At 40.3% G+C, this 15,780-nt stretch overlaps 1 pseudogene; it reads right to left on the minus strand.

The window, feature by feature from the left end:
• Positions 1 to 225: 225 nt before the first annotated feature.
• On the minus strand, positions 226 to 14,958 carry LOC125093199 (alcohol dehydrogenase class-3-like; annotated as a pseudogene).
• Between the last annotated feature and the right edge of the window lie 822 nt (positions 14,959 to 15,780).

Here is a 15,780-nt window from a genome sequence, read left to right on the forward strand (position 1 = left end):
TGGGTTCTGATTAACTTTGCCCCTGATGGTGAGGGAAATCTGTTCTTTAGTAAATGGGCCAGAGACTTAAAAGTTAAGCAAACATTACTGAGGATGGAAGAAGGCAAGGTTCAGATACTCACCACTGCCCTGTTTCCTCTAGCTTTCCTTTAAAGAATGAAGATAATGGGGACAGGAACCCTGAGAATGAATTCAGCATAAAAGAGAGATAAAAACATCTACACATATGCAGAACTTATTTTTATTATGTTGGGATATTCCTTAATGAGCTGGCAATTATTCATGTGAAGGAGAGTTGAGAAATCAGATTTATGACTCTATTAGTCTTGTCCTTGATTAGAGATTTATGAATTATACAAAAAATACTGCCTAAAGTAGGTTGCTCTAGAAGTAACAGTAGAGAAGGCCTAGAAGGTCTAGAATGTCTAAGAGGCTGTGAACTTGGAAGATCTTCTCCCTGCTTGTCTGGCTGTTCCAGCTGGACCACAAGACTTAAGTACAAGGATGAACTGCTGAATTTAAAGCTTTCTCTGTTGAATTTAAAGCTTTACAACAGTTCGAATGCTGTAAGAGAAGGAAACAATAAATAGGTTTTAAATGCTATCTTTGAAGACCACTAAAACTATTTTTTTTTAACCCTCCCTCCATAAACCCTAAATCATTACTACATTTTATAATATGGAAGCTTACCTCTTTCCTGCATGCATCAGTTCAAAGGCTTCATTAATTTGGTCAAAAGACAGATTATGAGTCACAAATTCATCAACTTTTATCTTTTTGGACATATATTCAGACACCAACTTTGGGACACTTTCCACACTCTTCCATCCTAAAAGAAATCATACTTCTATTAATTCTCCCAACAAATCTTTAGAGTATGCTTATTACTTAGTGGGTGACAGACATTTAAGAGAATAAATTTTATCGTGAATTAAAAGGGAATGAAGACCTTCAAAATCAGCAGAGAGGAGGAAGAATTTAATGTTTGTCTTTAGTTAAGAAAATAGTAAATGCCTTCTGAGTATTTTCCTTTTTCTGTATTAAGACTTACTAAAATCTCATTAAGTTTTTAGCAAATTGAGACAAAATTTTAAACTGCCTTGGCCAGAACTCTGGATATTTCACAACAAATTTACTTAGGTCCACAAAAGAAAGATTTCTATAATTGTGAAATTCAAGGAAGAATAAAACTGATGTGATACATAACTTTATTCCTTTGGTTTTAAATTTAGCAATGAATTAGGGATAGCATCTCACCCTAGAAAACTGTGAAACTGAAAACAAAAGTGGGAAATTTTTAGCTATTTAAGATTTTAAACAAAATCAGGGGCTTCAGTCTTTCACTTATACTGAAAGATGCAATAAGACGACAAAGAAGCCTCTCCACTCTCCACCTTTGAAACTAGGACACTTTGTAGCTTGTTTCAATCCACTTTTGAGCCTTTTCCAAATCTCCCTCTTTATATCTTCTACCAATTACTCTTCTCCTAAGAATTATGGGGCTTTTTCTTTGTCCTTTAAGAACAAAAAAGTGTGTGTGTGTGTGTGTGTGTGTGTATAATATTTATTGATTGTAGGCTCCATGCCCAACATGGGGCTTGAACTCATGACCCCAAGATCAAGAGTCACATGTTCTTCCCACTGAGCCAGCCAGGCACCCCCTTCTTTCACCTTTAAATCTCCTGGTAACCGAGACAAGTACAGCCACCACTGTTCTCTAGACCAAAACTTCTATTTTCATCTGTGGGTCATATTTTCACAACACCCACTGGGCCCCAGTCCTCCAGTTTATTTCTCAACCAGCATGTGCTGGGAGGATGAGGCTTCAGTGAGGGGTTAGGATCAAACCCCAGGCTCAGTCTCCCAGGCTTAGAATGTCCTTTCAAATGCAGATAAGAACCTGGGAGGACGTGTGACCTTAAAAGTCTGTTCTAAGATACTCAAGTGAGGCATATATCTAGTTGGAAAGGCAAGTTTAGTCAGCTTTATATATTTTTCTTAATAGAAATCCTTTATTTATTTTAAGATTTTATTATTTTTTTGAGAGAGAGCAAGACAGAGAAAGAGAGGGAGCTCACCTGAGTCAGGAGACGGGCAGAGGGAGAAAGATAATCTGCAAGCAGAACTGAGCTGAGCCCAACGTGGGGCTTAATCTCACAATCCTGAGATCATGACCTGAGCTGAAACCGAGTCAGACACTTAACCCACTGTACCACCCAGGAGCCCCTTGACTTCTTTTTATAGTGAATTCTACAGTACAGAGATAGAAAACTTTGGCCAAACTCCTCATACTTTCCTGATCTTTTCCTCTGGGCTTCAAACAAGTGGACATAATACGGACAATGGGGATCTTAAGAGACACTTTGTTAAATACAGATTAAAAACTCATGCTATGTTATTTTTCCCCCTAAAAGAATGGTAAGAATATGTGTGTGTGTGTGTGTGTGTGTGTGTGTGTGTGTGTGTATTTAAAAACCTATAAAAACTAGGGTGGGAGGTTGGGGGCACCAGGTGGTGGGTATTGTAGAGGGCACGGATTGCATGGAGCACTGGGTGTGGTGCAAAAATAATGAATACTGTTATGCTGAAAAAAAATAAAAAAATTAAAAAAAAAAATAAAAACCTATAAAAACTTAAGATTTCATTCATTCATAATTGTTGGGATATAAAAGCATGATTTGTGCTTCTTAGTTGAGCAACCACGAAAAAGATGGAAATGATTTTTCAGCATTCTACCAGTAGTTAGGCAACTGCAACCAACCATGAACTTTTTAGGATCACAAAAGGGAAAAATGATCAGTCTGGCAACTTTTCAATTTATTATAAAGTTTGGTCTAAAATAGTATTTTCAGGGGTGCCTAGGTGGCTCAGTCATTGAGCGTTTGCCTTCATCTCAGGTCAAGATCCCAGGGTCCTGGGATCGAGCCCTGCATTGGGCTCCCTGCTCGGCAGGAAGCCTGCTTCTCCCTCTCCCACTTCCCCTGCTTGTGTTCCCCATCTCACTGTCTCTCTCTGTCAAATAAATAAATTTTAAAAAACCCCAGTATTTTCACGTTAAGGCTTTGTATTGGTTACTGCTGAAGTCAGTACTATGTAGACAGAGGTATGATCACATCCAGCGACAGCTGCACTCGGGAAAGAGGAGGAGAAATGCCAACAATTAAGTCTAGAGCATAACAGTGTGGCTGACACTGTTGTTTGTGTATCCTGGAACCAACTCCTCACTCCTGCCTGACCCCCAACTATTTCCTCATCAACAGGATACTGACTGTGTGTGCAGAATGTGATGTTGTGCTTCACAGGAAGGTGAGCATCTCCCCGGCCCCGGGGTAAGTACTGAATGAACGTGAAACCCTCCCAGTACAGCAACTATGCAACAAGTTGTGATGAGAAGGTAGTCTATGAAAATTCTTGTTAAAACAAAACAAATAAAAATCAGCTTGGGATTAAAATTCTGCCAATGGAAAACACAATAGAGAAAATGTGCTCATCCACTGAATTACCTCCAAAAGCAGTGCCTTTCCACGTGCGGCCTGTTACCAGCTGAAATGGGCGAGTGGAGATTTCTTCACCAGATGCAGCTACTCCAACTACGACGCTGACACCCCAGCCTTTGTGGCAGGCCTCCAGCGCTGCTCTCTGCAGGCAGAGATAGGACCAAATCACAGAGGTCAGCGCATCTGGCTGAGAATATCAGCAAAATAGCTTTGGGGGGAGAGAGTGGTAGCTCAGAGCTTTTTAAGAAAATCACAACAAAATGATCATACTGAATATTTAGTAAATATAATTTCATTCAACAGTATTTTTTAAAAAATTATTAACCTGGCTAAATATTAACACAAAATGAAAGAATTTAAAGCTTTTATTTGCTGTCTAGTTTTTTTTTTTTTTTTAAAGATTTGATTTATTTGACAGAGAGTGAGCAAGCAAGCACACACAAACAGGGGGAGCGGCAGGCAGAGGGAGGAGCAGGCTCTCCGTTGAGCAGGGAGCCTGACATGGGGCTCGTTCCCAGGACTGTGGGATCACGACCTGAGCCAAAGGCAGATGCTCAACAGACCGAGCCACCCAGGCGCCCCCTGCTGTCTAGTTTTTAAAATAAATCCTAGTTCAAAATTCTAAAGATTTTAATAAAGGAAGCTGGTGGAGAATAGTGATACTCCTGCTGAGTATCAACTTTGTGTGAAGGAGGTGTCATTACTGTCTGCATTTTACACAAGAGGAAACTGAGCTTAGAGAAGCTGTTGCTTGAGGTTAGTAAAGTGGATGTACAGCTAACCCCTGAACAACACACAGGGACTGGGGCACCCACCCCCCGTGCAGTCGAAAATGCACACATAACTCCCCCAAAATTTAACTAATAGCCTACTGTTGACTGGAAGCCTTACTTATTCTAATAATTCATAATATTCATAAAATATAAAATAATAATTTATAATAATATAAACAGTCAATCAGCCAATATTTTGTGTATTTTATGCTCTATTCTTATAATAAAGCTAGAGAAAAAAAGGAATGAAGTGAAACATACCTACCATGACTTTTACATTACCAATGCACTCGAAGGAATAGTCCACACCCCCATCAGTCATTTCAATGAGCACTTCCTGGATGGGTTTACTGAAGTCCTGGGGGTTAATGCATTCAGAAGCTCCAAATTCCTTGGCCCTTGCAAATTTATCTTTATTGATGTCCACACCAATGATCCGGGATGCACCAGCCACCTCACAGCCCATGATGGCCGCCAATCCAACTCCTCCTAGGCCAAAGATGGCACAAGTAGAGCCAGGCTCCACCTAACAGTAAAGACCGTCTATTAGGTACTCCTTGCACAAGTGTCAAGGAAATCACTAGGTTTCTTACATACCAGGTCAAGTTCACTATTCTAGCAAAGCTCTGTTTTATCAAATTTGAAGGCCAATGTCTTACCTTGGCAGTGTTCACAGCAGCACCATAACCAGTTGAAATGCCACAGCCCAGAAGGCAGACTTTATCCAAAGGTGCTAAAGGATCAATTTTAGCAACAGAGATATCAGCCACAACTGTATACTCAGAAAATGTGCTGGTTCCCATGTAATGTAAAATTGTCTTTCCTTTACAAGTAAATCTGCTAGTACCATCTGGCATTAATCCTTTCCCCTGAGTAACTCTAAAGAAAATAAAAAAGGAAAAAGGCAGGGTAAAATCAGGTTTCCCAAAATGCACAGGAAAATCGATTTTAAATATGACAGAAATGTGTGCTATGACCCAAAGTCCAATTTAAAAAAAAAAAATATTTCAGAGAGAAAGAGAAGACAGCACAAACATGCCAGAGAGAGCACATGCACACGTAAGCAGAAGGGGCAGAGAGAAAGGGAGAACTCAAGCATACTCTGTGCTTAGCACGGGAGCATGATGTGGGGCTCATTGCACGACCCTGAAATCATTACCTGAGCTGAAAACAAAAATCAGACACTTAACCAACTGTGTCACCCAGGTGATCCCTAAAGTCTAATTTCTATTGTATTAATAATTTAGCACCTTTCAGCAATAACTTATTAAGGAAACTTAAGAAAGACATTTGCCAACATTCAATATCCTTCTGGATCTTACTGTTGGTATTGAAGTAAATTTAACAGATACAGCTTACGGCAGATTAAATAATTTTAAAATTCCATCATAAAGCTGTGAGCAAATATAACTTCTGAAAGCACAGAGCCAAAGCCAGAATCTACACAAGGAGAGATTATGAGCAATTATGCAGATCAGGTGATGAAAATAGATAGCCACACTGGCTAATTTAGATCTTTCAGGAGGCTTGTTTTTTCAAAACGGTCCTCAAGGATTCAAGTTATCTTTTCTTTCTGTTTTTTTTTTTTTGGTTTTGTTTTGTTTTGTTTTGCCTTTGTAGTTGGTAACACTAATGAAGGATTAAAAAAAAAAAACCTCACAAAGGACACCAGTATGATAAACGGTATCAAAAGTTATTTTTGACATTCTAAATAGATAGGTAATGTAATAATGCCCTGCTTAGGAGTACAGGCCCTAAAGTCAAACACACTTGGGTTCAAATCCTGTGTGATCTTGGGCCAGTTAATTAGCCTTTGTGCCTTAGTTTCCTCATTAGAAAATGGAGAGAAACAATCATATTTTCCTTACAGATTGTTATAAAAATCAAATGAGCATTTGTAAAGCATTTAGTATTGTGCTTGGCACAGGGACAATACTAATAAATATTTAATAAGTTAATTTAATAAGTTATTTAATAAATATTTGTTGTTTTTAGTAAAAACAATGTACTATAATTTGATGTACATTCTTAAGCTAATCTTTTGGAATACACAGAATAAACACACAGATGAAGAGAAAATGGATTGCCTCTAGACATAAGAGCAAATACATTCCCTTGGAGAGAAAAATAAGGCCAGAAACAAAAAACTATGTGACAGAGCTCTACCACAAATAACTTCTACCTTTAAGAGAACAACTTAAGTTTGTTTAGCCTTCCTTAATGTAAGAAATCACTTCTGTCCCAGAGGAGTTTCTTTAACAAAAGGTGACATGGGATACATTTTATGCTTTGAAAGGACTTGTCCCTCTGAAAGGTTACAGACAGCCACAAAAAGTCCATTATCACTATTTTACTTGATAGGTCCCAAGCTTTTAGACAGTGTTTGAAATTATCTTTCAAAACAAGATCTGTTTCGGTTTTAGCTTTGCCAAAACTAATTGGACTTATGTTATAAAGTAAATGGAATTTCGTTTCCCAAAAATATAAGCTAATTTTATCAATGGCACTAGAAAACAAATATGAGAACACATGGATTTACCATATATGACTCAATCTTCTAGGTCATGGACACAATTCCAATGTGTGTGTGGGGGTGTGTTCCCTCACACACAACACTGAACAAATTCTTGGACACAGCAGGGTCCAAGAATTCAACTCAATTCTGACACCAGCTACCTGGAGAGCCATCAGGTTCCACAGATTAAGGACTCAGTCCTGTAAGACTGCCCCTACCCTCTGCTTCAAAAGCCAGTTGCAAGCTCCAGGCTGTTACAAGGGACTTTTTTTGTTTTTTTGGAAAGATTTTATTTGAGAGAGAAAAGAGAGTATGTGCAGGTGCATGCGTGCACATGCCTCGGGGGAGGGGCAGAGGGAGAGGCAGAGAATCTCAGACTTGGTGCCAAGTGCAGATCCTGACACGGGACTCGACCCCACAACCCTGAGATCACGACCTGAGCTAAAACCAAGTGTAGGAAGCTCAAGTGACTGAGCCACCCAGGTGCCCCATGGAACCTATGCTTCTGACTCATAGGCTACAGACTGGAGGTTCCAAAGACTTCCTCCTTAGGTTCTTTTAATTCTCCAGAGCAGCTCACAGAACTCATGGAAACACTTCTGTTATTAAAGGATATGATAAAGAATACGAATCAACAGCCAGATGAAGAGATGCATAGAAGGTATGGGAAAAAACTGAGGAGCTCCCACATGCTTTCCAGGTATGTCACTCTCCCCAGTCTCCATGTGTTCACTAGCCCCAAAGCTCTCTGAACCAACCTTTTGGGGTTTATGGAAGCTTAATTATAGTCATGGTTGACACTGGCCATTGGCTGATTCAACCTCAGTAGCCCCTTTTCCTCTACCAAAGGCCAGGCCGTTTGTAGGTTTCCTAACGGTTTTCCAAAGGTCACTTTTACTAATACGATAAAGACACCTTCATGGCCCACATCACAGGAAATTCCAAGGGTTTTAGTAGCTATGAGCCAGAAACCATGGCAGAACACCAAATACGTAAGAGAAATATAAATCTGGTCATCTAAATGAAATCACGGTATTATACTCAGCAATTCTAATCTTAGGAAAATACCCAAGAGAAAGTAGTGCATATATTCACTAAAAGATATGCACAAGAAAGTTTACAGCAGCATGAGCCACGAGAGCCCCAAACACTGAAGGAGCAACTTCAATGTCCATCAACAGGGGAATGGCTAGAGATAAATGAATGAAATATGGCAGAGCAACCTGGATACATCTCATTGACATTCTGAATGAAAGAAACCGGAAAAAGAGCACACAGTATGGGATTCTATTTATATGAAGTCCTGTAGCAAATGAAATGAGAACAGTGGTTCCCTTTGAGGGAGGCAGGTACTGACGTGGAAGGGATACGAATGACTCCACAGGGTGCTGGAAGGGTTCTCGATCTTGATCTAGGTGGATATAGGTGTGTATATACATAACAATTCATGGAGCTGTACACTTAAGATGTATAGACTAAGTATTTTATATGTTCTACCTCAAGAAGAAGAAGAAAAAAAGGTGAATACATGGAGATCTTAAGTTGCCTCAAAAGAGAGTTAAGTGCTGCTACCTTACTACAATAAAGTAAGCACCTTTTTCTGTGTAGTAAGGGGTTATGTTATCTCTCGTAGTCTTCCTAGTAACCTATGAGTTTTATTACTTGGATCTCATGGACAATAAAATGGCTCTTTAAATGGTTTCATTTAATTTCAAAAGCATGTCCCTCCTTAATGTATATTTTGGCAAATTTAGCCTAGTGTTATGGAAGGAGAATGGGTTCAGAAAATTCTGTTTTATCTAATAGTTATGATATTGGGTAAACCACTTAATTTCTGAGTCTTAATTTTCTCATCCATGAAAATGGGGATATGAGTGATAAGGTTGCCACAGGGCTGAAATGAAATAATGCAGGTAGAATATTCTGTATACATTGCCACACAATTACTTATTATTTTAAGAAAAAAATCACAGATACTAACCTTATCTTCTGGCAAAGGTTGTTTTAGGGTTTAGACAAAATTTGCATTCTCCACACTGTGGGATGTAAAGTGGGATGACAGTATCACCTGGGAAACAAATGCAAAGACACTCTCCTGAATAGGGAAGCTCTGTTTCTAAATGGATACATCAGCCCCTGTAAATTCCCACTCCTGTCAACTCGCATGGCTTTCCAAATTAACAACTTCCACTTAGAACATAACCTACATAACATCATTCAGACACCACTGACTATACAAGAAGTACAAGTTTTCAAAATTTTGATTGAAATGAAGCTCTTAAAATTGTAAACGGAAAACAAGGTCATGGGCTTTGAAATACCGATTCACTGCTGAATCTTCAAAAATTCTTGTATAATTGGTCAAAACTGGCTTTGGGAATAAACAGTTTCAGAAGAACAGTAGTCTGCAAAATCCAAAAGAAAAAAATCTCTAGTATTTGTACTTCCCAGATAAGGAATAAAATCGTTCTTGACAAATGACTCATGTGATAATCTGTTCATGAAGAAACAACGTATAGCTTATTGGAAATATAATTTCCTTGCACAAATTAGTTGAAATTATGAAATCAAGTGGTTCAAATATCCTCCTTACCTGCCTTCAGCTTAGTAACTCCTTCACCAACACTTTCCACAATTCCAGCACCTTCATGTCCCAGGATCACTGGAAAACTCCCTTCAGGATCAGCCCCACTCAGGGTATAGGCATCGGTGTGGCAAACTGCAGTGGCAATAATCTAACAGGATATTAAAGAGCATTTATGTGTGTGTGCATGCAATTCAGAGTGAGATACAGGTCAAAGGCAAGGCATTTTTAATACCGTATTTCACTGATTCTAAGACACATTTCTTTGATATTTTAACCTCTTGAAAATCAGCATGTGCTTATAATCTATGGCCTCTTAACAATTAGAACTGACAGCATTTTTTAGTGATCCATAAAAGTAATGGTGTGTTTATATGCGAAGGAAATGGTTTTTCTGTCTCCTTTCCAGTGCAGGCTAGCAAGAGCAGGTAAACATGGTGACTTTATGGGCCCTGTGCCTCCAGATATGGAGAGGAACATGACCTGTGTACAAAGCAGGTGGAGCCCACTTCACTGCTGGGATCCTCCTGACTCCTGACAATTGTGATTTCTAAAGAGGTATGTCCTACTTCTGAAATATGACAGGCTACTTATTCTGAGCCCAAATTCAGAGCTTTTAGTGTAACTGACTCCCTTTTTAGCAACCACATACAATTTCTACTTAAATAATCCTTCATTCCTATCTCTCTGGTTTTTAAAAACTAGCTTATCTTTCTAAGCACTAAAAGCACAAGAAAGAAATCTGGGAGGAGTGCCTAGGTGCTTCAGCTGGTAGAGTGTTTGCCTTCGGCTCAGGTCATGATTCCAGGGTCTTGGGATCAAATCCTGAGCCACACTCCATCCAGCCCCATATTGGTCTCCCTGCTCAGCGGGGAGTCTGCTTCTCTCTCTCCCTCTGCCACTCCTTCTGCTTGTGCACACACACACACTCTCTCTCAAGTAAATAAAATCTTTAAAAAAAAAAAAGTGTGGAATGTTTGTATTTATGCTTCTCTGTTTCTCACCTATATACCTGCTATTTGTCAGTAGCTTCCTATTGCTCTACATCTCATCTTAGTACATCCCAGGACACATTTTCTTTTTCAGTAGCAAAATCACAATCAGGTTAATTTCTGAACTTAAGGAAAAACATCTAAGCCCTGTAGATTTCAGATTCCTGGGTCCGAGTTGAATAGGATCTTGAAAAGTTACTTGGCCCTGGGCTCCTCCACTTGGTATTTGATCCCTGGGAGCATGAGCGTTTGGAGGTGAGATGGGGAAGGTATACTCTAATTCAGAGCAAAAAAGAAAAAAAAGCTTACTTTTCTAGAATGTTAGTTTTACTCAGTGGTCACTACTTTAAAGTATTAATTTGCATCAAAACAACAGAGTAGAATGCTAAAAATATCCAGGTGACTGCCTGTGCAACAGCCTTTTCTCCACGGGGATCTTCCTTTCTCTGCCACAGTAGAGGCCGAGTAGGACGAGACTGATCCCCTGAGCCGCGGCCTTGCCTGCCGGGGCCAGTACATGTTAAAGCTCTCTAAGCAAGCGGACTTCGCCTGGCTGTTGCTCCGGTTAATCAGGAGCCTCTTTCCAAATCTTATTCAAAACCTTGTCTAACAACTGAAGACCATTTCTACTTCTGTTTCTAAAGGTCTTCATACATTTTAAGTCATGGGATCAGGAGAAAAGGGAGCATCTTACAAATTCATCTTAAACACGGGCTACAGAAGGCAAGTTGCAATAATCCATTGATCCGTGGGGAAGGTTGCTGAGTTCAGCTCAGCATCAAAGCAGAAAAGATGGAGCAGCGTTGCAAAAGCGAACGGGGTAAAATAAGAGGAAGATGTTGTGATTCTAAGGTTGGATGACTTTCGATACCTTTTCCTTGACACTGGCCTTTGGGATTTATCCTCAGAGGATTCACCTACCCAGAGACCTAATTTTAAGTCTTCTCTTCCAGGGCCTTAGATGTATCATTACCTTAATTCGAACTTCATGAGCCTTTGGGGGTGCCACCTCTACCTCCTCTATGGAGAGAGGCTTTCCTGCCTCCCAGGCAACTGCAGCCTTGCACTTGATCACCTGAAATGGGGAAAAAAAGAGAGCACATTGTTTATCCTCCTGCACTAATAATGAACTACTTATTAGTTAATTTAGGTCCTGAGGAATGCTCATCTTAGAAAGCATATCACACACGAAAACTCTACACCGCGAAGTGATAGGGAGAACTATTCTGCATGTTTTTAGATTTCATATAAATAATGTTCATGGAAAAAATTAATTGAGATGACCACATGGTCAGATATAAAGCCTCTTTTGGTTAAGAAGTTTTGTGAACCAAATAATAATGGCTTTCTACAATGCATAAGCAGGAGCACATCAAGAATACAGATTCCAGGGGCACCTGGGTGGTTCAGTGGGTTAAGTGTTTGCCTTCGGCGCAGGTCAAGATCTCAGGGTCCTGGGACTGAGGTCCATGTCCGACTCCTGGCTCAGCAGGGAATCTGCTTGCCCTTCTCCTTTTGCCCCTCACCGCCACTTGTGCTCTCTCCCTCACTCTGCTCTCTAATAAATAAATAAAATCTTAAAAAAAAAAAAAAAGCATACACATTCCAAGACAATCTGATTTAGTAGGTCTGGCATAGGATCCAAGGAATCTTGAATGCTTAACATATACCCTAGAGGATTCCTCTAAGGCTGGTTTAAGCTGACACTGGTTTAGTGCAAAACTGCAAAGTGGGAAGAAGCATAAGGAGTAACAGAAGGCAGGAACTTTAAAATACTACATCTACTCCTTTTAGCTGTTCTATACAAATACAGTAGCCACTTGCCATGTGTGTTACCGAGGAGCTGGAAAATGGCCAGTCTGAACTGATACAAACTGTAAGTGTAAAAGTTACCCAGATTATGAAGACTTAGTACAAATAAAGTAGAAGTATTTTAATATTTAAAAAATATTAATTATATATCATGATAGTAACTTGAATACAGTAGTTCTTCCTTATCTGTGGAGGATACATTCTCAGACTCTCAGTGGATATCTGAAATTATTATGTTTTTCCTATACAAATGTACCTGTGATAGTTTAATTTATTAATTAGGCACAGTAAGAGATTAACAATGATATAAAGTAGAACAATTATAATAAGTTATGTGAATATGGTCTCTCAAAATATTATTGTACTGTTATGTAGTCACCCTTCTTGTGATGATGTGAGACAATAAAATGTCTACATGAGGTGACATGGAGTGATGTAGGCACTGTGATGTAGAGTTAGGCTACTAGTGACCTTCTGACAATAGGTCAGAAAGAAGATCACCGATTTCTGGACTGTAGGTGACTTTGGGTAACTGAAACAGTGGATAAGGCAGGGCAGGGGGTGGTGTGGATTACTGTATAATGGATTACATTTTTATCCAATTTTAATGTGGCAACTAGAAAATAAAAATTACATATGGGACTTGTATTATATTTCTATAGCATAGCATTGCCTTAGAAATTCTAGTCAGTACACTCCTCCTTTACCAGAGAATCAGGTGTAATGAGGAGAGTTTAAACATTTTTTTTAATTGAAGTATGGTAAACATTGAATATTATATTAGTTCAGGTGTACAACATAGTGATTTGATGTTTATATACATAAGGAAACGATCACCACAGTAGGTCTAGTTATCATCTGTCACCATACAAAGTTATTGCAATATTTTCTTGACTTTATTCTTAACGGTGTACTTCACATTTCCATGACTTCTTTATTTTATAAGTGGAAGTTTGAACTTAATCTTCCTCACCTATTTTGCCACCTCCCCAACCCCGCAGGAAAGTTTTGATTAGTTCACATAATGCTTATGAAATCTGTTGACAGAATAAAGGTTGCAAACTGCTGGGTTTATAGGAGACAGACTTGACAGTCAACAATTCCAACAAGTGTAAGTTAAAGGGAGAGGCATAAAGTGCTACAGTGTGCACAAAGCGGAGAAAGAGTTAACTTTGGTTGGTGGGTTTGAAAAATCTTCACTTTTAACTAGGATACCAAAGGATGAGAAAGAGTTACAAATAGTGATAAAACACCTACAATTACAAAAAGCTATTGTGAGAAGTAACTGAAAATGATGTCCCTAAAACTTCCTTGGCATTGTGTAGCTTTGCAATAATAAATCAATACTTCTTAGTAGCAGTAGAACAAAGACTGGAGGAAAAGGAGAGTTGAACTACATGGAGAGATGAATGGCTTGTGTAAACTGGTGAGGCTGGAAATTATTGCTTTTAAAATTAAAGTGTAGATATTAAATCTGATGGTCAAAAAATTCAGACATTGTATTAGAATCGGTTTCCAACTCAATGGATCATTAAAGCTCAAAACAAAGTCCTAAAGGTCAAATTTGGAATAGTCATGGATCCTAGAGAACTTAAGCAACACGAATAAATAATTCACCTATAATCTAAGTTTTTATGCCCCTTCCCCTCATTTCAGGAATGTTTGAAAGATTAACCTTTTCCTTTCAATGACGATTCTAAGCAGGAAAGGCTCCACCCCAAATCCACAGACAATTGCCCTACTTCAACAATTGAACTATCACAGGATTATAATTTCTCACCTTCTTCGAACAAAGGCACTTGGTAATAAGGATAAACAACTTGCCAACCTGTTAAGTCTAAAAGATTGTCTACAGTTTACCGTTTCTTCTCAACTTCAACATTTAACGTCCTAAATCTTTCTAGAAAATTTCTAAAGTTTGCAAAACATTAAAACACCAAATAACTTTTAATTATTCATGGTATTCGTCTATTTCTGCCTTTCTTTATTGTCTAATGCATATTTCAGGAACCTAGAATAGTCCTTGCACAGGAACAGACCTGGACCGGAATCTTGGCTACCTTAAAGTGACCACTAAGCACGCCAAACCTCTAAGCCTCAATTTTTGGTCTGTAAAATGGAGACAATACCCCGCAGAAGTGTCACGGGAGGATTAAAAGGATATAAACTTCTGGTGCCTTAAATGCTCAAAAATGTTACTACTGAAAGGGCTCTAGCAGTCTTTGGTGTCACCGTCACTGTTCAATTATGAATTACGATCATGAAACACAGCTATCGTAAGGGTTAGACTCACGGGTTCTGCTACCAGCCCACTATGACCCCAGGCAAGTTAGTTATTTTAGCATTTGCAAAGCACAAGTGCTCCTAAACCACTTCTAGCAGGAAACCGACCACCCCTGCCCCCACTCTCTGCGGCCCTAGAAGCAGCAAAACCTTTTCAAGTAAGGAGCCAAACAAAGATTCTTTCCCTTCCTTCCCCCAGAGCAGCTCGCCCCAGGCACCGTTTCCGATCCGGCAGCTCAAGCCTGTCTGCGGGTCTCGCGCTCCCGTCACAGTCAGCGGCCGGGTTCCATCTTACGCTTTCCCTCTATCCCTTCCCTTCCTTCCTTGGAGTCGGTCGCGCGACACAGGAGGGCCTACCTGGCTCGCCATGGCCTCGGGCTCAGTCAGCTAGGGGCGGACATCCGGGGTGGGACCCACAGTACTGGGCAAATGGGCGGGGCGTGCGCCTGGCGCTGGGGGCGCGGCTGGGGGGGCGTGCTCTTGGCGTGTTCCCGCCTCCGCCTGCACCGGGGGCGGAGCGTGAATGCCGGACTTGCTAGGCCTTCTTTGGTCGCGAGGGGCGGGCCCTGAGCTGGGCGGGGGCCTGGGCTGGACGCGGCGGAAGGTCTAGGACGCGCCCACGTGGTTTCAGCTCTGAAGTTGGAGGGGTTTCGCGAGGCAAGTCAGGCTGGATGTGGACTATCTGTGCCTGAAGGAGTTTTCCCCCTGTAACTTTTAGCCCAGGCAACGTAGATAAGGCTTATGAAGGAGAGAGATGGAATGTGAGGAGGAACCAGGAATTTAACTGGAAGCACGTGAGAAACAGGACTGCACCATTTTGTGCTCCTTCTACACACTATTTGTGCGCTGCGTCTTGACCTGACAACATGAGTAAGATCTAGCCCTTCAAAGGACTCTTCAATGGCGCGGGGAAACTGAGCTGTGAGGACAATGGTAAAGGGGACACAAAGGACGTACCCAGTCGGGAAACTTCCCAGGCTCTATTCCAGCTGTTCTTGAAGGGCGGATAGAAGTTTTGGCGGTTAGCAGGATGCGGGGAGAGAACTTTGTGAGGAGGGGCACGAGTGAGTGTAAAGCCTCCGGAGCGTGGATGTATTTGATGTGGTGTGGTTTAGGAGTGGCCAGAGTGGAGAAAGAAGGTGGAGTATTTGCCAGTTTCTCTTAAACTCTGTTGTGAATGCTGAATTTTTTTAAAGAATGGCTTTACCAGACCACTCTCTTCCTCTGCTTCATGGTCTTTTTCGTGGCTCATTTTGCTCAGTATGTATCTTCAGTGCTGGCGATCTAAAAAAAAATTTCTGTCAAACGACTTTCCCTTCACTCC

This window comes from Lutra lutra, chromosome 2 (assembly GCF_902655055.1).
Source record: "Lutra lutra chromosome 2, mLutLut1.2, whole genome shotgun sequence".
Classification (NCBI taxonomy): domain Eukaryota; kingdom Metazoa; phylum Chordata; class Mammalia; order Carnivora; family Mustelidae; genus Lutra; species Lutra lutra.